Source organism: Acinonyx jubatus, chromosome D2, assembly GCF_027475565.1.
Source record: "Acinonyx jubatus isolate Ajub_Pintada_27869175 chromosome D2, VMU_Ajub_asm_v1.0, whole genome shotgun sequence".
Taxonomy (NCBI): domain Eukaryota; kingdom Metazoa; phylum Chordata; class Mammalia; order Carnivora; family Felidae; genus Acinonyx; species Acinonyx jubatus.
Genome location: NC_069393.1, coordinates 68,654,241 through 68,678,376, shown reverse-complemented (window position 1 = coordinate 68,678,376; position 24,136 = coordinate 68,654,241). Strand labels below are relative to the sequence as shown.

The 24,136-nt window shown below is 47.2% G+C and overlaps 1 long non-coding RNA gene across 1 annotated transcript in view; it reads right to left on the bottom strand.

The window, feature by feature from the left end:
* Window positions 1-23,891, bottom strand: part of LOC128312592 (uncharacterized) — a 76,291-nt gene extending 52,400 nt beyond the window's left edge. The window contains exons 1-2 of the long non-coding RNA XR_008292074.1: window positions 23,687-23,891; window positions 22,825-22,976 (exon numbers count right to left, since the gene is read on the bottom strand). This is a non-coding gene — a long non-coding RNA (uncharacterized LOC128312592). The remainder of the gene's footprint in view (window positions 1-22,824; window positions 22,977-23,686) is intronic.
* Window positions 23,892-24,136: the final 245 nt, after the last annotated feature.

The window sequence follows — 24,136 nt, the reverse complement described above, 5'->3', positions numbered from 1 at the left end:
GCCTGGCTCCTTTATATCACTGGGATCTCAACTCAGATGTCACCTCCTCAGAATGGCTTGTTCTCTGCTGTCTTCCCAGCACCCAAAAGGATGTCTGGCATGCAGTAAGCCCTCCATGGATGTTTATGGAAGAGTGAATGAGTAAAAAACCAAAACAACTGGACAGTTTTATACGGGCTGACAACCACACCCTCAGTAAAGGGTGACAACAATCCTTCTTTCCATGAGGCTCTTCATGCAGTTTAAGGAGAGCTCAATCCATCCCCGCCCCCCCCGCCAAGAAAAACACAACACCCAGCCCACAATGCCAGCGAAAACCAGAAAACATGACTCCTCAGAAAAACAATGAGTGGAGAGTCATACTTCTCCAAGCAGATGAGGATCCGTGCCAAATGCCTCAGATAGCTTTCAGAGTTAAGAAACCACACTGTTGACAACAGCCAAAGAAAATGCTGCAGCTCATACCAAAAGAGTATCTGCAGCTTGGGCTGACATTTCAGCACAAATTGGATTACTTTGCCCTTCCTGGAAATGCATGATCTGGTCACATAATGGGACACTATTCAATTAGCAAGGTTCCTGGTTGTTCCGAAAAGTATAGGACAAGTGGTTGCCTTTTACAGGGAGCTTTGTGACACAAAGGAATCTGGCTCCTGCTGCCCACATTCACCCTAAGCTCTTCTGTCCCAGAAAAGCAATCAAATGACATTCTTGACAAGTGGACAGAAACTCTTATCTCTTGGTCGGCGTATCATCTCCCCCAGGAGGGATTTCCTGGGAGGTCTACTTGAGACCAGAGTGTTTCTCACCAGAAGTACACAATAGGCATTTAATCAATTTTGTTATTTTAATCTCAATCTTAATAAATGGCATCCGCATAGAGGTAACCATTGAAGACATGGGACAGGATCAGGTGGTGGTAGGAGGGAGAAACGTCAGGGGAGGTGGAGGGTACATGGGGTGGGGATGGGGCTGGTGGGCAGGAGGCAGCAAAGAAGACAAAAGAGGCAAAAATAAAAGGGGGGGGCTCCTGGGTGGCTCAGTCGGTTAAGCGTCCGACTCTTGGTTTCAGCTCAAGTCATGATCTCACAGTTTCGGGAGTTTGAGCCCCAGGCCAGGCTGTGTACTGACTCTACAGAGTCTGTTTGGGATGCTTTCTCTCTCTCTCTCTCTCTCTCTCTCTCTCTCTGCCCCTCCCCTGCTCACACTCTCTTTGTGTCTCTCAAAATAAATAAACTTAAAAAAAAAAAAAAGAAAAAAAAAGAGTGGGGCAAAAGACTTTAAAGACTTGACCCCAAACCCCAGCAGGTCATGGTTTTCCGTGTCCCCCTTTCCCCCACCAGCACTAAGCCATAAGCTCTTTAAAAGCCAGACGATACATAATTCACCTGTCTTTTCCTTATGCAGGGTCCAGCTCTAGCCCTGACGAATGAATTCAAAATCTGAAGAATGGAGACAAGAATGTAACCCTCTCTGAACTTCGGATCGCACTGACTCAGTCCCACAGCCGGCAGAATATCAAAAGCATGAAAACAACCAGCGCGGAGGGGCCGTGTGCTGGCACCGTTTCCATCCTGTTCGTCCTGGGGTGGGGGCTTGGGGGGAGGGGAGGTCTGAGGCCTGGAATGCTCAGCGTGTCCCAGTTTGCCTGAGACTGTCCTGGTTTTAAAAGTAAAAGCCCCATGTCCCAGGAACCCCCTCGGTCGCCCTAAACAGAGCTTTCAGCAAGTATTTGTTGAATGATTGAAAGATGTGACTACCTCACAGAGCTGTTGGAGGATCAAAGAAATTATGTCTATAAAAACGCCGTAAGAATTCTAAACTGCATCCACTTGGAAAGTGTCACCCCGTGTCAAGTGTGATTAGTGTGGGGTTTTGTGCTGATTGACAAGAAGCAGCAGCTTCTGCATCTGACTTTGAGTGCCGGGTGCACCTGTGCCCTGGTCCTCGGCTTCTCTTCCTGGCAGAGTTGGGCAGAAGGTGGGAAGGTGGGAGGTTGCAGGTTGTGGTCCTGGGACCGCACGTCAAACCCCGCCCATGTCAAACTTTCTTTTCTGATCCACAGAGCAGATGCCACCAGCTCCGTCCACTGGGAAGTGGGGTGAGGAGCAGAGCTGACCGGTAAATCCAAGACCTCCTGCCAACATCCTCAGACCTCAGTCCCCTCCACTGCCACCACCATGAGGCAAATCTCTACAGATGCCCGTTTCCTTGTCTCGATAATAGGCATTATGCAGGTAGGAGAAGCCCCAAGGTGAATGAGAGTTTTTCACACAATAGAGACAGGTGGGTGGGAGAGAAGTGATACAGGTCAGGGAGAAGCCACCAATGCAAGGATGGGGTGCAATACAGGAGCAGAGACCATTTTCATGAAGATTTAATGTGGGTAGGATGCCTTCATTTACCCCCTCGCTGTCCCTTCACAAAGGCCCTTCTGCAAAGATTTTACTCTGTGAGGTCTTTGGATTCAAAATCATGCTCCTTTTGAATATGCCTAACCAGCATCAAGTACAGCAAAATGGGGCTCAATTTGACTTGAGAGACACTTCCCTTATACCTGGCCAGTGAGAGACAGAGCTGGGATTTGTCCTCGAATAGATGACAAGGCTGTGGCTGAAAGGGGGGAGAGAAAGAGAGAGAGAGAGAGAGAGAGAGAGAGAGAGAGAGAGACAGGAAGACAGAGACAGAGACAGAGAGAGAGAGAGAAACCCCAAGGATTGGGTCCGCGTGTGCCCATAGTGGGAACTGAGAAAGGTCGACGCTTTCCGGTGGAACCAGAGCATTACACCTTGACCTTGGCCAGCTTGCCATTGGCATGTGTATGTCCACCAAATCTAATCCCCAAGTGTTGTTTTCTTGCCCCCCATAAACCATCTGAGCACCCTCATGTAGACACAGAAATTGCCTGAAAGCCATCCACACGCCTAATAGCAGGGCCTTTCAATAGCATAGTGGCTGAAATTCTGAGTGCCTTTGTGTTCCATAACATTCCAAAGGCTCCAAGAACATTATCTTACTGTTTGTGACCATAACCCAACAAAGGAGGCTGATAGAATCATCCCCATTCAGCTGATGAAGAACATGAACCAAGAAGAAATCAGTCTGCAGTGACCCAGCTGGCCTGAGCAAAGCTGATACGAAATCCTAGCCTCTTGGTGGCCCCTTTCTGCAAACCAATGCCTCTTACTTCCAGATAGACGAAACAGAGGCAAAGGGCACAGCCACAGAGCCTGGGAATTTGGCTGTGCACTTGGAGCCGACCTCAGTTTAAGACTGACACAGATTCTGGATCTGAGTAAGGTCTGCTCCAAGCAGGCCCTGTGGGCTTGTGCATATGGCCTCGGGGCTTGATTTCTCCCACGAGTTTAATCAGAGATTTCCTTCAATTCTTTCTACTGCAGCCTTTGAGTGTGAAGATAAGAATCTAGACATTTCAGAGGGTTACTTGTGAACTGTCAGCAGGGTCCTTTAGACCGTTCTGTGAAAAGGCCCAAAATACCTTACCAAAATACCCAAAGTTCCTCAGGGACAGGAGAATCAAAAGAGTGACAACCAGCCCACTGAGAAGTCCTGATGAAAACCGCTAGGTCATATTTTTCTATAAGCATTGTCACCTACTTGAAAGTCTGAGTCATTTTGCCGGTCCCAGGGAGGGTGGATGAGTCACATTGATGAGAAGGATACTTTTTTCTTTAACCTAGTTCTCGAACCTTTTACATGAGCACTCTTGGTCTGCCCTGCTCCTAAAATATCCAGATGGGTTGTATAAGATCCAGTATCATGACTGTTTGTGCAAGGTCACTCCTTGTATTTGTGAATTTGAGTCTTTTATTGCTCAGAAAGAATGTTCTCATTTATATATATAAAAAAATTCAACCCAAGTTATAATAGCAAAAATAATTTTATATCCTCCCACAGAGCTGGAAACTTAAACTCAGTTATGGAGGAATGGGGCCTCAGGATCAGAACTGAAAATGACTAGTTTAGTTTCCCAGCCCAAATTAAGTAAAGAGCTGGAGGAAGAAATAGGAAAAAATGAATGGGATTTAAGACTTTCTATCATTTCCAGAAAACAAGTCACCCAAGTGATTTAGGCTAGGGTTGTGCTTTCTCAAATTTTATTTCTTATTGAAGATGGCTTTTGGAATTTGTTGACACAGTTAAGAAGAGAAGCCCCAAATTCCTTTCCTTTTTATTAAACTCAAACACCAACAGAAGGAGGAGTGACAAAGCACAAGAGGTAGTAGAATCTGCCTTGTGAAGGTCATCCTGGGTTGCCTGGTGCTTTGACATTAGGGTGATTCAATCTGAGATGCTGACTGGGGAATATTTAGCAGCTTGATAGCCACTGAGAGTCATCATTCCTTCTACACTGAAATCCTTAAGCCATCCATGTTGAACTCTCAGAGTTTACCAAGGTGCCCAAAATTCTGTAACAAGAATATATTTTAAGGCTTTAATATGTCTTTAAAATAGCTTTGTTCTTTTAATAAGGACAAAATAGGGTGAGGAATTGGGGTAGTATCTGTATAATTCTTAAAGTCTTCCCATTTGGAATGGAGGGTTGGACCACCTGATCTGAATTACCCAATCAGTGAGCTACACTGATTGTATGTGTCAGCTTTTGCTGCAGTAACAAATATCCATAATGTCTCGGTGATTTCAATAACTTTTATTTCCTGCTCAGGGACAGTGAGAGCTTTGGATCAGCTGTGGCTTTGCTGACGTCTGCTGGGCTTTGCTGTGAAGAGCTTAACTCAGCAATTTGTGCCTTCTCATTCAAGTCCTTATGGTGAAGAACAAATTCTCAAAAGGACAAGTCTCTGTCTCTGTCTCTATGTTGTATATAAATACATAGTATATTTAAAAATTCTATATGTTATATAATACATTATATATGTTATGTATTTTTTAAATATTTATAATATTTAATATCTCCTGGTGTGTGTGTAATATATATATATATTATAGAAGAGAAAAAGAGGGAGATTATCTATCTGTCTATCCAACTATCATCTATCTATCTAACACCTATCTATCTATCTATCTATCTATCTATCTATCTCCTGTTGATTCTATTTCTTTGGAGAACCTTGACAAATAGTGGTTCGCTGCAATTCTGAAATCTGTCTCGGCAAATCTGAGAAGCCCTACAGGGAGGGTCAGGAACGCTCTTCCATTAGACCTTGGTCATGACTCCTGGAAGAAGTTCCATAGCCTATTGTTCTCCATGGCTTCTGACCACACTCTCCAGGAAGCCCTTCCTTTTCCATTACCCTTCCTTTTCCATGGCATTGGAAAATATGCCCATCCTGGTGGTTGAACAACTTTCTCTGCATGCTTTTCTAGCCCATAACCAGTGAAGACCCAAGGTTTATTTTACATCTTGAACAATCACTGTCTCTTTGTTCAGTGTGGTGGCACTTTTGGAAATAGAGCTCTCTCAGAAACTCTGTTAGGGTGTGTGTGTGTGTGTGTGTGTGTGTGTGTGTGTGTGTATGTTTAATCAATCCGATTTCTGGAAGCTCCATCGGCCAATAGCAGCATGCACAATCTTTTTCCAGACCTGCCTCATTCTATAGACTTAATTACAGGTGCTCTAAACTCATCAGGCCTTTGTGGGAGTACCTTAGGACACTTTAACCCAAAATATTTCCATGTACACAAGGTCTTAAAGGGGGAGGCATACACCATTCGGAGGTCATAGCAAATGCATGATGGCCAAGCTCCCGTTTTGGTGTTTGTCCAGGGCTGTGTCTTAATTCAAAACTATTTTGCTGTCTGGAGCTACAACCTTTAGTTCTGCAGGTCTGCGAATGTCTGGATTCTCCCTTGTTCCTTTTGCCCCTGCAGGGAGGGAGGGCGTTGTTAGAGATGGCCTCTACGGCAGGTGGCCGCCGGAAGTCGAGTCCTGCCGGGTAAGGAGTTCAACAGCTGGAGGCAGGAGGAGGGCGGGCATCTCCGCAGAGAGACTCCCTGGAGAAGGCAGGAGCAGGTGGCCAGGAGGGCAGTGCGGCTCAGGCAGGGCACACGGGAACCGAGTGGAAGGACAGAAGAGGCTGAGCATCCATCCAGAGGGTGTTCGGCGAGATCAGGAGGGACCTCATGCATCAGAGTGTGAACTCTATGCAGAGAGCACCTAAGGCTCACTTTCCTCATCTGTGTTGCACAGTCAGACCTGACTCAGCGCGGGCTGCCTTTCCCTTGCGCAGGCCGCACACACAGGCTAGAGCCACGCCTCATCACAGCTGCACAAGGCCTTACCATTCTCTTTGCAAACCCTGAAAACAAAGCACGTGAAGCTGGCTGGACAGGACAGTCTGCTGTGGCAGGCAGTAAGAAAGGACAATCTTTCCTGTAAGGACAAGCAAACCAAGGCCCCCAAGGTGGCTTGCTGCTCATTCTTATGTTTCCCCAAAACTGCACTTTGCTCCAAAAACTTCCCTCTTCCTTAGGCACTTCCAAGAGCCCAGAATTCAGACCAGCAGGCGCAGGCAGGCTGCCCATCAGCTCACGGAATAATAAACCGCGAGATGGCATCTGTAAGCAATCGGCCCAGCTTCTCAGTTCTGACTTGAGTGTCAGGGACGGGCTGTTTCTAACGCATCCTGGGGGTCAGGAGCTGCGTGAGGCGGTCGTGTCTTGTTCCTTTCTTCATTTATTTGTGTTTCTTCTTCCACTTCATGCCTGCCGGCCTCGGGGGACAATGTCCAGCCCTGCTTCCTGGTCCCGGTCTCAGCGAGACAGACCCAAACATAGAACTGAGTACGAGGGCAAGGTCAGCTCCTGGGTCCTACCGGGGTACTGGTCTCAGCTCTGCGGCATCCTCGAGGTGCTTCCCAAGGAAACCCACTTAAACCTCTCATGAGAAAATTGACGGGTGTAGCCTTCACACCCCCCAGAAACGCCGAGATGTATAAGTCTGTTTCTTTCATCATGTTTCTGCTGATGTCCACTCGGCATTTTTAAGAATGGCCCAGAACCACCTGTAGCGTTGGAGAAGATAAATATACTCAAGTCCACCCCTCGTCCCAGGTTCTGTCTTGTATTTAGAAAGAGCAGCTCTTGAGTCGTGGGGATGTCAGCACAGAGCAACGGCACGGAGGTATGCCAGAACGCTGGCATGGTGGGCATGCACTTGGATTGGCAAGAACCCTAATAGGGCAACCCTAATACGTCATCCAGAGAACCTCATAAAATAAAAGTGTTTAGTAACTTTCTTTGCCAGATACAACCATATATGCATCTGGAAACTCTCATGGAGACAAAAATATGTATCACAGAGCATAAATATCTCTACCAAAAACAACAATGACGACAACAACAAAAAAACCCCTGAAAACATGAGTTCAAAATAACGAAGCCTCTGCCAGATTTTCTGGAGACATGCTATCAGCTTGTTTGTAGCAGCTAGGGTCGGTTCAACATTTAACATAATGTGAATTATTGTCACAACTAAAGTAAAACTTTAAGTCTCTATCCTCTTCCCCTGGAATGACACCTGCAAATGTTACAAGAAGCAGCCTCTGTCTGAAAACAGCACTATGGCAGAAATGGGATTCTAGGGTCCCCACTTGTGAAAGTGAAGGCGATTTCAGACCTGGTTTTCAGGATGCTGTCTTTTAGGAGAAGGTGTCAAAACACAAACTGCTAATTCAATTCAATTTTATTGACAGATAAATAACTCGGTCTTCGGAGTTTTTCTTGACTTTAGCAAAGTGTGGAATGTTTGTGTCATTAATATATTTTCCCTTAATCGCTGCCTTCCTTTTACATCATCAGGTGAAAAAATAAAAACCGTTTACACCCTCGTGGGAAGAGAAACTTCTGATGGAATCGGGGAGCTGTCTACATTTCCTCTCATTACCACCCCCTCCCTGCCACCCTGGGAGGACGGACAGCGAAAACTAGTAATAACTCAGCGTCTCAGGTTCCACCTAGAAGCATCCAGGGAGCAAGGATGCTGAGTGAGATTGAGTGGCAAATGTCACTGACTTAATTTCACTTTCTTAACTTGCTGTTTTGAAAAACATCTTCGTGTGTGACCTGGGGGAGGGAAAGGCGAAATGAAAACAGATAGTCACAGAGAAGCCGCTGTGAGTTTTTAAAATACACACACTCGCAGTTGGTGGTAAGGAACCTCTGGCTTTCACGGGGGTGGGGGGGGGGGAATTTGGCATCGCTGGATACCATCCGTCTTGATACAAGTGTTCCACTTCTGCGTCTTCCACCAACGAACCACGCGGCTGTGGCCGGGGGTACGAGTAAAACAAACCCACGACGACCTCGCGAGGGACAAGCAGGCTGGCACAAAGTAATCTTTGGCTACCGTGAAGCTACCCCGAGCCCGTGGCACCTCCACAGCTCTCCTGAATGCACCAGAAGACGTCCTGCAAATGGCATGTGCCACGCCCCCTGCCGTGGGTTAAAATGGGTCCACACAGTCTTTGAGAGGTGCAGTCTGGTGCCCCTCCCCCTAAATAAGGCCTGGCTTCGGTGATGCCGTGACTTCCAAGGCTAGATCATAAGAAGGTATGCAGTTTCTGCAGGCTGCCTTTCAAGAGGTTTGTTTTTGGAGCCCAGCTACCATGCGGTGAGGAAGCCTGGGCCATCTGGGGAGGCCACGTGTGGCTGTTCCAGCTGACCTCCCCAGATGAGGTTCCAGCTGGCTGTCAGAACGCCCCACTAGATGCCTATGGGGGTGGGGGTGGGGAAGCCTTCCTTTCTGGATGACTCCAGCCCAGCCACTGGAAAGGCATGAAGACCTCAAGTGAGAATGTGTGAACTGAGCCATGTCAGCTCTCAGAACGTTTAGGGATAATCAGACTAAAAGAATTGTTGTTTTCAGCCACTGAGTCCTGGGATGGTTTGCTACATGGCAATAGAAAGTTATTACTCTAGAACGCCAGACTGCCTTCTCCAACAGTATCTCCCATCCCAAGTTGTCTTCTACGATGTGACCTTGGCGTTCTTCCCAGCAAGAGCTGGGGGTTATGTCCCCTACGCCCTCGAGCCTGGGCAGGTTGTGGCTTGCTTGTAACCTATAGAATGACGTTCTGAGCCTAGGTCGAAATAGGCAACACAGTTTCCTCTTTATTCCTTGAGGCATCCCCTTTTGGAGCCATCAAAGTCTGGCTAGCTTGAGGCCACCATGCTGTGAGGAAGCACCTGTCAGTATAGGTATTTCCATCAGGGACTCTAGCTGAAGTTTCAAACAACAGCTAGATTCCAAAGTCAGAACCGTGGAGGAGCCATCTTCTAAATCCAGCCCGGTCGAGCCTGCGGACGGGGTGCTCTGAGAAACAGACACCAAGATGGGGTCAAATGGCAAGACATTCGTTAGGGGAGCTGTCTGTGGGAGAGAATGGAAAGGAAGCCAGAAGAGATTGGGGAAGCTATCAGACCACAGTGGGAAGAAGTTAGTTAGTTGGCCAGTTGGTTAGTTAGTTAGTCGGTTAATTAGTTAGTTGGTTAGTCAGTTGGTTAGTATGGTAGCATCTTAGACTACTGTGTAGGCTAAGGAAAACGTGGCAAGGCCAGTGAGAATCCTCCAGCCAAAGTTACGCATCACAGGAGTTCTGACTGCCCCAGGAACATTCCTGCCTTAATGCCCCTGTTGTATCATGGGCTGGGAGTGGTCGGTCAGAATCATGCCTTCGGCACAAACACGGCAATGGATTTAAGAGCACAGCAGCTTCTGATCTCAAGTTCATTCAACTCAACTGAAGCAAGGACAAGCCTGTGTTCAGAACCAAGGTACTCTCACAACCTATGGGCTGCCCATAACTGGTGCTTGGGTGTGACTGTATGAGGTGAAAGAGGGAGCACCCAGAAGCCATTCTGAGAAGTCATCTATGACACTTCTCTTCCCAGGATTGAGATGGGTTTCTGACATCTTCCTGTGTTCCATTTGTCTGAATCCTTACGCCCTTGGTGATCCAGAGGGGTGGCATCCTATCACAGGACTGGGTTCCAAATGGCTCTCTAGCAGAGTTCCCCTTCTCAGACTGACCATAGAAGGCACCAAGATCACTCTAATCCAAGACCTGAAGGAGCATCCACGAGCAGAGACAAGAAGGCCAACTGACTGCTGATGAGCGGAGCTGCACGTGGGAAACAGACCACGTCGTACGCTCAGACTCAGAAAGCAAGGAGAGGCATAATCCTTACAGGAAGGACTCAGGGCTAAGCAGGAGGTGTCGGTACAATACCATGAACAGCTTGGGACATCTCTCCCATGCTTCAGTGGGAATAGGGTGAGTGGGCTTATCTGGAAAGCTTCAGTTACAGAGTCAAGAACAACTTTCCTTTGCAAATGGCTTCAAGACTGGAAGCAAAATAGGCCACAGGACACAGGAAGTAGTAGCCTTTAAATGTGAACTGTATAACTCGACCAAAATGAAATGATCCTAGACTTTAAGAATAGTAGGTAAGGGGCGCCTGGGTGGCTCAGTTGGTTGAGCGTCCAACTGTGCTTCAGCTCATGATCTCACGGTTCGTGAGTTCGAGCCCCACATGTAGCTCACTATCAGCACAGCCTGCTTCAGATCCTCTGTCCCCTTCTCTCTCTGCAACTCCCCCATGCACTCAAGCGTGCGCGCTCTCTCTCTCAAAACTAAATAAATCATTAAAAAAGAGAGAGAGAGAGAATAGTAGGTAATATGCTGTGGCACCTGGGTGGCCCAGTCAGTTAAGCATCTGACTTCGGCTTACGTCATGATCTCGCAGTGCATGAGTTTGAGCCCCGCATTGGGCTCTCTACTGTCTGCACAGAGCCCGCTTTGGACCCTCTGTCCCCCTCTCTCTCTGCCTATCCTCTGCTCCTTCTCTCTGTCTCTGTCTCTCTCAAAATAAATAAACTTTAAAAAAAATTTTTTAAAGAGTGATAGATAATATCCTGACAATTTGTGAACAGCTTTAATTGTGTATGTAGACAGCTATTTATGGTAAGCACATGTACACACACACACACCCCAAAAATAATATAATAATCCAGAATTGTATGTTGTTAACTTTCAGGAAAGAAAGTAGGTGAGCTAGATCCTTCTACATTCTAAATTTTCAATTATGGTTGTACCACACGGCCTGAGTCGTTTCCTTTTTTGATTTGGCTGCCAGGAAACTCAGAACTAAATTGACAACTTATTACAGCAACCATATATGACCTTACAGTCTGACTTTTTAAGTTTCATTCCTTTGCTTCCTCATCCACTACCTGCTCCCACCACAGCCGACCTGTCTGGTTCTCATGTACATTTGCCTTAGTCCTCATGGCTTTTTTTCCATTCCCATCCTTCTCTTGCTGGCAATTTTTGTTTAATTACGTGTTTTGGTGCATGTACTTCTTGTAGAACATCTCAAATGCATTCTGAAACGACAGTATGAACAGTGCACCAGGAGAAACTAGACTTTGGTATTTTTGTGTGCTGCATACCAAATGCTTTATATGCATCATGAACACTAGTAGAAACAGGTGTTATCATCACCATTTTACGGATGAGGAAATTGAAGGATAAGGAGCCACTCGTGCAACGTCTGGTCAAGTTTGGCTTTTGACGGCCTTGCACCTGAGCTGGTGTTGTTCCTACCCACCGGGCTGTTGGCCTTGATAGAGTAGATGGGGAGTCAGGCAGCAGAACACACACACACACACACACACACACTATATATATATATATATATATATATATACACATACATACACACATATACTACATGCTCCTCCGATGCAGATAACTCAGGGCATGACCTTGCCTGCTATGTCTCCAGACTTGAAAACAGGCAGGGTGGCACGTAGGATACCAGTGAAGAGCGTGATCTGTGGAAGAAAAGAAGCCCAGGGAGGCTCTTTGCAAAGGCCCAGCTGGGCCAAACGCTGTGGCCCCCCTTGACCCTGCGGGGCTTCTCTCTGTGCGTTCGTACAGCTCCCCACGCTGCAGATGAGGGCCGTGACACCGCTGTGGGGTGGAGAACAACCCGACCCTGTGCCCCCTGAAGTCGTGGCCACGAGCGAAGCCCGTTCTGCAAGGTGAAGAGCAGGGCCGGGATGGGATACGTTGATCACACCGAGCCAGTTGCGAGCTCAAAAGTCCATATCTACTTGGCATGCGGCAGTGTCCTCATGCACGCTGGGAGTTCAGCTCCTTGAGAATGTGCTTTTCCTTTTTCTTATAGATGATCAAGTCGGGAAAGGGGAGAGGAGACACTGAGTGGACCCAACAATATTGGAAGCTCTTACTTTATTTCCAAGTAGTAGCATTTTGAACACTTGTATAAAAATTTCAGAGCCAGGGCACCTGGGTGGCTCAGTTGGTTACGCGTCCGACTTTGGCTCAGGTCATGATTTCACCATTCGTGGGTTTGAGCCCCGTGTCAAGAGCTCTGTGCTGACAGCTCTTCGGATTCTGTGTCTTCCTCTCTCTCTGCCCCTCCCCCACTCGTGCTCTGTCTCTCTCTCAAAAATAAATAAACATTAAAAAAAAAAAGAATTTCAGAGCAGTAATGTGTGGGCTAGAAGCTAAGATTTGTAGTGTACCTACTGTGCACTCAGTACTGTGCTGAACCCTTATCAGGTGAGTATTTGATTTGCTGCCCAGGGCCTATCAGAGGATCACTAACTTCCTCCTCATGTTTTGGGGGGAAACCCTCAGCATAACATATCACTTCCAGCCTCCTGATGGCTCATGTCCTCTCCAAGGGAGAAAGAACTACTTAGCGGATGGGGGCTGGGGGCGAAAGCATGTGTGGCTTCGCCCCTTCCCCTGCCTCTCTTTGGGATCCACCTGCTTGCAGAGAGCCTCGCTTCAACTCTGCCCTTCCATTCCCTAAGTTTACCCGCTAGGCTCTGCTTTTGGGGGAACACTAAGTCAAGGTGCACTTTGGACCTCAGGCTTGCTTGCCTGTGTCTAAGAGGTGAGTCTGTCTGCATCTGGGTTTCACCACTTACCAGCTCACTGTTGCCAGCTTACCATGGACCCAAGTCACATCCTCCAACCTCCCTATGAAGGTAATAAAGATGGTGTTTTCATCTCCTTCTGCCCACTCCTGTCTCTATTTCTCAATTGATGTCAAACTCAATTAGTGCCAAATTTCCTGTGTGGCCTCGGGCAACTTCTTAAATCTCTCTGAGCTCCTCCATTCTGCAAATACTAAGCATCTATTCTATGCGATTTGTGGGAAATAGAGCGTTCTTTAAGGACCCATCACCTAGTAGGAGAGTCACACATAGAAAACAATATACCGTGGGAGGATGGGAGTGCTGGGATGGATTAGTGATGTCTGCCCTGGGCATGGACTATGAAAGTGGTAGATGTTATCCCTGCTCCATGGGATAAGAAGGTTTAAATGGAGCATCTGTTTCCTGGGTTCTATTACATCTGGTGGCAAGACCTCCCTACCTCTTGTTCAGTGTAATTTAATTCAACAGACACGTGTTTGTTACTTTCTGTGTGCCAGGCATTTACATTAAAAAATTCCTTAATGTCTATGACATGCCCATCCGCCCGTTATGAACATCAATCTTGGCTCATTTGAGAGATCCTTTTTGGCAAATTCCACTATGAACTCCCTATACAGGGCAAAGGCACATGTCATATTTCAACGTCTAAAACTTCGACACAGAGACCAATGGCAGCACATGACGATACGGAACATTAATTTCTCCCTGTGACTGTTGACCCTACGTACGAATCAGAATTAGTAAAGGTGTAGCCGAGAAGCACCCTCACAATGATCCCATGACTTCAGCCAACGCTTGCCATATATGAAGCTAAGTTTTACCACCCTGTTTTGCTGAGTCTTTACCACTACCCACGAGGCAACCTCCATTGCCATCCCCATCATTCCCATTACAAAGGTGAGGAAATTAAAACTTAGAACAGTTAGGGGTCTGCCTAATGTCCTAGGACTGCAAGTTACAGAGCTGAGCCTTGAACCTAGGTCTGTGTAACTTCAGAATCCATAACCATCTCTCTCACCCAGTCCTTCACTGGGCAACAACAACAAAAGCTTCTGGGCTAGATCTCTCCTTCTGAAAAGTTCTCAACATCACACTCACTGAATCCCAGTATCCCCAGTTTGAGTGAGCTATTACCACCGGGTGACCCTGGGCCAATCAACACCCTCATGGGCCCTGGTCTCCATATCTGGAAATGTGGGCATTCAACTTGAGGATGGGGAGGTTCCTCGGCTCAAAACAAAATCCTGTGATGTATATTTCAAAATCCAGATGGTGGAGTCCTAAGAAAATTCATGTATAATATATCTGTGTCACATATTAATTTATTAACACTCCCTCATTGATAATTAGGTAATCATTTTCTCCCTGTGCCCAGTGGGGAGATGGTCCTCTTTCCAGATCATTGACAGTAAAGACTGAAGGCATCGTATCTTCAAGCTGCCATGCCAAGCTGCTGCCTCCATCACTAACACATCCTACAAGCAGCGTTTGGCATCTGTGCGTTGAGGACCCGGGGCTGGATTACATTTCTAAGTCAAACGCAGTAAAGTTCACATTCAGAACGATTTCACCATAATCCAGTAGTACCTTAATGGGCCTTTAAGCCTCAAACCACATTTTAACCCATGAATTCTCAGGGAGAGCTTGGTCATATCATTTTTCAATAGAGACATTTCATGGTTTATTGATTTTATCCAAGAATTTTAAAAGGCACTTACAGAAAAAAGGAGTTTGGCTTAACTTGTAAAACTAAATGGATCTTGAGCCCTAGATTTAAAGGAGTCTTGGTTGCTAAACACAACAGTAAATGAAGTGCACATAAACAACTGGGCCCATGTGAACAATGAAAATTGTTTCCTTTACAGAAGATCACAACAGCTACACGTAGCTGCAGACAAGAGTATTTCTCCTTTATGCTTAGCGAGCCTGCAGGAGGGACCGTGACGTAGGCTTTGCAGCTTTTGGCCAAAGCGCACAAATTGATTCTGAAATGTCCAGCGCTAAGTAACAGACCATACGTGCATTAATGGACATGTTGGGTCTTGAGCTAGAAGGTAGTTCTCACTGTTTTGAATTTAGAAAGAAGAAGAAAGCAAAGAGTGGGGGTTGGGATGCAAGTAAGAAAGAAAAGAAGAAATGGAAGGAAGCACTGTATTCATGGGTGGAGATGGGTTGCTTCATGGGCTTTAGTCTGTGCAGCTTGTTTGCTTTGGGTATCTCGGCAATGGCTCTGTTTGGACGTTTCTCGATGAGCTGAAGGAAGGCAGAGCGCCCCCACCAAGGTAAGGTGGTGATAGGTTGCTGGACCATTGGCCTTGGAAGACATCTGCAGCTTGAGCCGTCTTTATTTAGAGCTGAGAAAACTAAGGCAACTGAAGACCAAGAGGCAAAGAAATTGTCTGAGCCACTCAGCTTGGGAGTAGTACATCTGGTACAGAACACTCAGCTGCCTTTTCTCAGGCTGCCACCCGTTTCATCCCCGAGGTCGTCCCACGATGCGCCCACAGCCATCTTCTCCTACGACAACCACCTCGGGTCACAGTTCACGCGTGAAAGGTCAACAGAGAGGAGACTTCAGACCCTAACGGTAAGATGAACTGAATTGAGATTAGAATCAGAACCACGTCACCCACTTACGTCCGATAGCTACCAGCTATCAGCTGGTGCCAGCAAGGTGCTCTTTATAGCAGAGTAAATGAAGGTCAGCATCACATCATGTAATCAGAATCATCAAATATTTGCGAGCACCTGCCACGTGCCATGGGGAGGGAGATAGAAAGAGGAGAAGGAAAGCAGAAGGGAGGAAAAGAAGACATATTGAAAGGTGCCAGGGCTGTTTGGCCACCAGAGTTCAAACCCACAGAGGCCCACGATGAACACAGCACACGAGTGATGTATATTCCCATCTCCTAACAACTATAGAAAAAACAGCAGAGGAAAAACCCCCAGAACCTCAGCCGATGGATGACGGTGTGCAACACTCTATCCTCATTCAGAGATGGTTCAGAGCCCCCAGACGCTCTCCGTCCTTCTCCACTCTGGTCTACGGGAGGGCTGCTTCCCTTACCCTAGACTCCCCGTTGGGTCTGGACAATGGAAGTAGGAGATCGGAGGGCATGAGAAAAGGGAGATCCTGGTGTTTATTCCTCTACTCTTTACTCATCACCTGTGGATTGTCAGCTGATGGCTTTCTTTCTGGAGGGCCTTGGTTCCTGCCAGGCAGCCCTGTCCTACCTTCTCCTCCAAATCCTAACATCGTTCTCCCTCTACTCCTACAGGCCAAGCAGTAGTCACGACTCCCACTGTTGCAAGCACTGGGCGCTTCTCCATCCCTTATTGGCGTCCTCACCCCTGCTGGAAACTTCTATCAATAATACCTTCATTAACCTTTCCTTGCTACCCCCTTTGAATGGGCCATCTATTTCCTCCCCGCAGCCTGATCCAAAGGGCAGTTATTTCGTGTCTCTGAGACTCTGTGTTCCCCATGTAGGTAGCATCACCAGTGCGAAATTCTTGCGGAAAAATAAAGCCAGCAAAGTGCTTCACAAGAAAGCCCACCGTCTACTCACAATATCCAAAAAGCAGACACAATCCAAGCGTCCATCAACGGGTGATGGAGAAACAAATTGTGGCGTGCACACACAAAGGAACATTATTCAACCGTAAACAGGGATGCAGTACTGCAACGGCGGATAGACCGTGAAACCATCATGCTAAGTGAAAGAGGCCAGACGCGTACGCATGTTGGGGGATTCCATTTACACGAACTACTCAGAACCGAGAAACCCATAGCGGCGGAAAGCTGACTGGTGGTCGTCAGGAGCCGGGGGAGGGAGAGATGTGGAGAAGGTGCTTAACAAATGAGGGCTTCCACTTACCAGTGTCGCGAATGTTTTGGAACCGGTTAGAAGCGGTGGTGGCCCAACTGAGTGAACATACTAAACACCATGCCCTCATTCCCTTTAAAATGGTTAACGGTATGGTATACGAATTTCACCCAAATACATTACGTTTTCTTAACTGGAACATACCTATCTAAAAAGAGTCTTTGCTGTTTATCTGAAATTCAAACTCCACTGGGCGTTTGTGTTTTATGGGTGTGCACACGGCGCTGCCACGCTATGAGGTATGACGTCCCCACGCGACAGGCGAGTTGCGTATGTAGCCCTGAAAAGCCAGTAACCTTTCAATAGGGCTTAGAAAAATCTTTGCCTTCGATCACGAAAATAAAAAGAGTCAGCAAAATAGAATTTCTGGCAAAGAGAGCTACCATCCCAGAGGGGAAGACGTGTGTACAAAACGAGTGAGCCCCTTTAAAGGCTATTCATAAACTCAGATTCATCTTTCCAGCTGGTGTATTTTTTTGTCATTGTTCCAGGGCAGATATTTGGAGGTTGATCTTAGGGGATCCCTGGGGTAGCCCACACCGTGAACCCTGAGCCTTCCTTCAGCCGGCCCCGCACACACATCCCTGCCAAGTCACCCCCAGCTACCATTTTGTAGCTGCAAGGAGGTCACGTGCTACTGGAGCCCTGCCCCTGGGGAAAGAGCCAATAGAGCAGGGCCGTCTGGCTGGCTCTGTCAGTGGAGCATGTGACTTTCAATCTCAGAGTCATGGGTTCAAGCCCCACATGGGGCATAGAGATTACCTTTAAGAAAAGATTTTTTAAAAAGAGTCAATAGAGCAAAGGCAGAAAAGATATTTAAAAACACAGCTGGCGGGGGGGGGGGGGGTGGATTCCCAAGGGGCGCTGTGGGACAGGGTATTCCAACCTCATTCAAACCTTACTGTATTAGTTTCCTGCAGCTGCTGTAACAAATGATCACACCCTGGTTAGCTTAGAACGGCAAAATTTTTTTGTCTCACAGCAAATTGAGGCTAGAAGTCCAAAATCACAGTGTAGACAAGGTCGTTTGCTCTCTGATGGCTCTAGGGGGGCATCCTTCCTTGCCCCTTCCTAGCTCCTGGCTCTTGCCAACAATGCTGGCCTTCCTTGTGGTGGCACCAAGCTAATCTCTGCCTCTATCATCACATGCTGTTCTCCCTGTGTACCTTTGCATCATTTCCGTGTGTGTGTGTGTGTGTGTGTGTGTGTGTGTGTGTGTGTCTTTTTGTCTGTCTCTGTGTCCTGCCTCTTCTTACTACTCACATTGCATTAGGGACCCACCCTACTCCAACATTGTCATCTTACCTACTTGAATGTATCGCAACTGTGTTTCCACATAAGGTCACATTCTGGGGGAGGTTTCGAATTCTTGGGGGATAATCTTCAACCCAGTATATTCACTTTCAGAATAATTATAGCAGACTCCTAACAGCACTCACTCTGAGTCAGGCACTGCTTAATGTGCTGTATACACACTGAGTCATGTAATCCTTGGAGTGACTCTAAGAAGTAGGTATTACTATCATCTCCACCCAACAGATGAGGAAATTGGGCTACAGAGAGGTTAAGCAACTTGCTCAAGGTTATACAGCTAGTAAGTAACAGAGTAAGGATTTGAACGCAGGTGGAAACTTCTAGAGTCTGTCCTCTCAACATTATACTGGATTGTCTCTCAGAAAGGTGGGATGGTCAGCTGCTTAAAACCTACCTTCCCACAGAGACAAGGAACCTAATAAAAATAGTAGCAACCAAAAGCACAATAAGAAAAGCTAACCTGAGAAGTGCTTTGAGGGTAGGCGGTAGACCCCATCAATATCCTCGCCTTTACAGAGGAGGGAATGGAGACCTGAAGACAGTGATTGCACATGGTAACACAGATAGCAAACTCTAGAGAAGATTTGTCAAGGGCATGCATGATTACTGTTTTATGTTGGTGGCCAAATCCTCCCATCCACGTTGGGAATTTAGAGATATCTTAATGTGCCTCCAGGAATCCCATTTGCAATGGATCTACCAAGGCTTCTGGGGAAACAAACACATCCTCCTGATTTGTAGCATGTATTGACTTCCGTGGTATAAAAACTCTCACCATGGCCAATTTCAAGCCCCAGTATGACGTCACCAAGTTAAGAGCGGGGCAGAGGTGGGCACAATCAGTTCTTGAGAGCCTGTCGACCTAGCTCACTCACACCACCACCCCAGGGATCATGGGTAAAAGATCGATGTGGACTTTTGAAAGCAAACAAAGTTCCTGATCTCCTGGATCAAAACTCAGAAACAAAGATTCCCGTAGCTTTTAGAGGTGCAGTCCGAGTGAGTAGGGTCAGAGAGGCAATCTCCTAGGCATGCTTGGTATAGTTCCAGGAAGTCCGTAACACTTATAAGAATTAACAGGTACTGGGGCACCTGGGTGGCTCAGTCAGTCAGTTGAGCGTCTGACTTTGGCTCAGGTCATGATCTCACGGTTTGTGAGTTCGAGCCCCGCGTCGGGCTCTGTGCTGACAGCTTGGAGCCTGGAGCCTGCTTCGGATTCTGTGTCTCCCTCTCTCTCTGCCCCTCCCCCCTCTCACAAATAAATAAACGTTAAAAAAACTTTTTAAATAAGAGAAAGAATTAACAGGTATTACTTGCGCTTAATATGTGAGAGATGCTTAATAATTAATCACTATTAAATTATTCTGAGGTCATTAAAAGAGAACTTTGCATTTACATGAAACCTTCCCATCAACTGTAATGGTTAAGTTTTAGGATATTCCAGCCTTCCAAATTAGATAGTAAGGATTGACCCTCTCTGAACAGTTGAGGAAACCGAGGCAAAGAGACAAGTGACTTGACCTAAGTTTGTGCATCAGAGCCAGCCTTGAAGCCAGGTCATCTGAACCAAAGCTTGGGATCCACAAAACCAGCTTTCTGGGCTTGAGGGTGATGCAGGTGAGGGCCCGGAGCAAATCTGGCTTGGGAGGGTGGTGTTGCTCTCTGCAGGGGTGGGGATGGGACGGACAAGACTCCCCAGGCCAGCAGAGGGAGCCAGGCCCCCAGGCGTCCTGGAGGTGAGGTGCTCCCCAGGCACAAGGACTTCAAGGAAAGGTGTGGGTGGATGAGTCAGGCAATGGCTGATCTAAGAAGCTGAGGTCCTGAGAGGGGCTACCAGCCCAGATCTCACCTAACATGAATCTGAAAATCTAGAAAACCAAAACTTAGGTGAAAGTCTGGAGGGAAATGAATGAATATCTGTGTTCTGACCTCTGCCCTTCGCTGCCCATGTCACCTGGACGTGTCTCCTCATTTTGCAAGCAGAGAACAAAGGTGGGGTGACTGCACATGTCATAGAATGGTAGATAGGATAGTTCCGTGAACCCTTCACCCCGCTTCCCCCAATGGCGACATCTCTGTAATAACTAGTACAATATCAAAACCAGAAACTTGACATGGGTATAAACCTGTCAACTAGACTACAAACCTTGTTCAGTACTGATCAGTTTTCTTATGCACTCCTGCATGTTGGGGGGAGAGGGATATAGTTCAATACAATGTGATCCCTCATCTAGATTCATACAGCCACCACCAAATAGGATCCAGGCTATTCCATCACCACAAAGAAACTCCCTCATGCAACCCTTTGTAGACTCACCGCCCCCCACTCCTGTCCCTGTGTCCTGGCAACCATCGACCTGTTCTCCATCTCCAGAGTTTTGTCATTTTGTGTATGTAACGTAAATGGAATCCTCCAGCATGCAATCTTTTGAGATTGGCTTTTTTCACTAAGCAAAATGCCCTTATCCATGTTGTTACATGTTGAGCTGAATTGTGTCCCCGTCAAATTCACATGGCGAGGTCCTAACCCCCAACACTCCAGAATGTGACCTTATTTGGATGTAGGGTTGCTGTGGATATTAAGATTAGGTCCTAGTGGAGTAGGGTGGGCCCCTCATTCAATATGACTGATGTCCTTATGAAAAGGAGAAAGTTAGACACGGATACATACATGGGGAGAACACCATAAAGGATTGGAGCCAAGCCCAGGAACTGCCAGGAAGTAGGAGACAGGTGAGAACAGTTCCTTCCTTAGCACCTTCAGAAGGAGAACGTCCCTATCAACGCCTTGATCTCAGACGTCCAGTCTCCAGAGCTGTAAGGCCCTAGATTTCTGTTGTTAAACTACTCAGTCCTGTGGTACTTTATTACAGCAACCCCAACAAGACTAATACATTGTATATCTCAAAAGTTTGTTCCTTTTCATTGCTGAGGAGCGTTCTGCAGTGTGGATGTAAGAGAGAGCATTTAACCATTGACCCATTGGAGGGCATTTGGATTGTTTCTAGTCTCAGGCGATTATTGACTAAAAGCTGATAAGTTCATGGACAGGTTTTTGTCTAAACTGAAGTTTTTGGTTCTCTGGGATGAATATCCAAGAGTATAACTTCTGGGTTGAGAGGCAAATGTAGGTTTACTTGATAAGAAATTGCCAATGGTCCCATATCGTTCATTTTTGTGGTGTGGCTGACTCCCGGCAGCCTCTGAGAAGCACTCCTTCCGTTTTTAAAGGTTGCAATGGACTCTTGGAGGGAAGGGGGAGGAGGGGGAGGTTGGCGTCACAGCCAGAAGGCAGGCAAACATGACAGAAACATGGCATTCTGCTAAGTTATGCCGCTGACAATGGAGACATGGATTAACCAAAAGAGCCATAGTCAAGCTTGGTCAGCAGAATGAATTCAACAAACCAGGACTGGGATGGAGCCTCGTTCCCCAATCCTCTCAATCTGAGCCACACACACGTACACAAACAATCTCCATGCTACCTAGCATGACTAGGAGGGCCGGGAATCGTGAGACATGCACAATCCACAACAGCCAATAAACCCCAAATTATAAGCATTGGGCTCTGGAGTGTGTGAAATGACCGTGGTCGCTTCTTAATTTCTTCTTACTTAGGGCGTTATTGTCTGGAACATGAGTAGGCAGCTTGGAGATAGGGCTGAGATGAAAACTTAATTCCAGGCAAACCAGAAAGTGAACACAAGACTCAGAATCACCTTTTGATGGTTTGAGCTCCTGGACGTGGACTATGACAGTTGGGTTAGTCACAAAAACACAAAGTGTTTTATTGGATTATCTGGATCATCTGTCTGGTTGAACCCATTTACTCAGGGATAGCCCATCTCTCACACTCCCTTCTTTTGAGGGAACACATCCACCCCCACCAGCGTTCCTTGTCAATCCATCATTTTTCTTCACCCTCGCCTTTCAAAACAACAAAGCCTGAGGAACTCAGGCCGGGCCTTGATTAAGGGCTGTGGGCAAGTCCATTGCCTTCGTTGCCTCTTCTCAACGGAGAGCTTTTAAGGCCCAAATGAGGACTGATTTTGCATTTAATCTCATCACAAAACTCCTCTCAGTGAAGCGAGTAGACCTCCCTTGCTCGACCCTTAGAGGAGAAATTTTTATTGATTTAAAACATCCAACAAATGTTTTACCCCTGACTTGTCTATTGTAAGTTTTAGCTTGGGCACAGGATGATATTTAGCTTTCCAACATTGATGTTCTCTGCCTTTCTAGTGTCCACATGAGAGATGGGGAGCTCAGGGCTAAACCAAACAGGAATCATCACTGCAACGTTAGTCTGTGAAGACACATCTCCAAGATCACAAACTAGAAACAGAACAGAATAGAGACGGCTAGTCATCTGAAGATCCATTTACCCCTGAGCTTTCTCTGAAAACGGGAGCCACCTTGACTACATTTCCCAGACTGCCCTGCCTCTAGGGGTGGTCACATGACTGAGTGCTGACCAATGGCATGCGAGCAGAGATGATGTCTGTGACTTCCACGCCACAGCCTTAAAAGAAAAGAGTGTGTGTTCCTCTGTCTATCTTACCTCATCGAAATTTGACATGACAGAGGGCCATTTTGGAGCATGCATTCAAGAACAACTCCTCAGGGACGGTGGAGAAACAAGAGGTCAAGATTCTGAGGCCTTACCTCTATGGAGCCATCTCATCAACCAACTGCTTGTTCTTGGGCAACCTCTTGAAAGTGAAATTCATGTCCATCTTTCTTGCTTCTTCCAATGTTATTGGTATTCCGCTAATACATGGAATAAACCCAAGGAAGGGAGCCAGTCGATGTATGAGCTGTATGAGGAAGAAGCAGGAGGACAGAGAAATAAGGGTCTACCATTGGAAGAGCAAGTACTGGAGAGTGGCACAACCCATTCTGTGGGCTGGCTCACTATTACCGAAGCACGTAGTGGCACTCAACTAACGTTTGTTGCTAGAAAGGTCTCTCCTAGTGGTCATGTCCACCATGCAAATACAACATCCTCTTTCTTACTTCCTGACCTTTGCGCATGCTTTCCCTTCAGCCCAGAATCCCCCCTCACCCCCACCATCTCCAACACCTGGATAAATTCTACTCCTCTTTCAGATTTCTACGGGTATAATGCTTTCGCAGGGAGAGGCTTCCTCGAGGTGAGGCTCCCCTCCTCTCCCCTGTCTGCCCACCTGCCTGCTCATTTTTCTGGCTCTCCCTCCAACTGAGAATTGTAGGAGGGCAGGGCCCACACCTCCCACACCTGACTGTTAGCCACTGTATCCCCAAGGCTAGCCGCCAGGCTGCCCACAGGATACCAGAGACCCTGAAAGAGTCACAAGGCCAGAAGCGGGCTTTCAAGAGGTGTAGGTCAAACACCTGTCACCTGAGAACTGGGGAGGCTTCAGCTGGAACCAAACCCCCCTGGGAACCCGTGCCTCCTGAGGAGACCCAGACAAGTGCCCAAATGCCTGTCTCTGGGGGAACCAACTGGGTGAATCCCATCTGCCAGCAGGGCTTGCCGACCACTTACAATCCTACAGCGGTGTCCTCTGTCGACTCCTCCTTCATTCAGGCGGCGGTGGGTGAGTCGGGGATTTGTTTTTCTCTGTTTCTTTCTCACTTTCCACCTTGGGTTTTATGTTTCCAAGTGTTATTCCGCAGCTGGGCTCCAAGCACAGCTCTCTGGCCATCCCCGCTCCAGGTCATCTCGGCCCCACAGGCGTGCCTGCCCCGGGAGCAGGGCACCTGCTCCAGTGCACCAGTGGCTCCAGGGCACCAGTGACCGAGGGACACCTGCGGCGCCAAGTAAAATCTCCATATTTACCACCAGGCCTCCTTGCCTCCGATTTCTCTGTATCTTATCAAGGCTCAAGCCATTGCCTCCAAAGCCACACGAAGTGTTCGAAACAGCGACAACACGGGAGGAATGAAAAGAGCTAAACCGCAAACCTCTAGCGCACACAGCCTCTCAGGCCCCCGC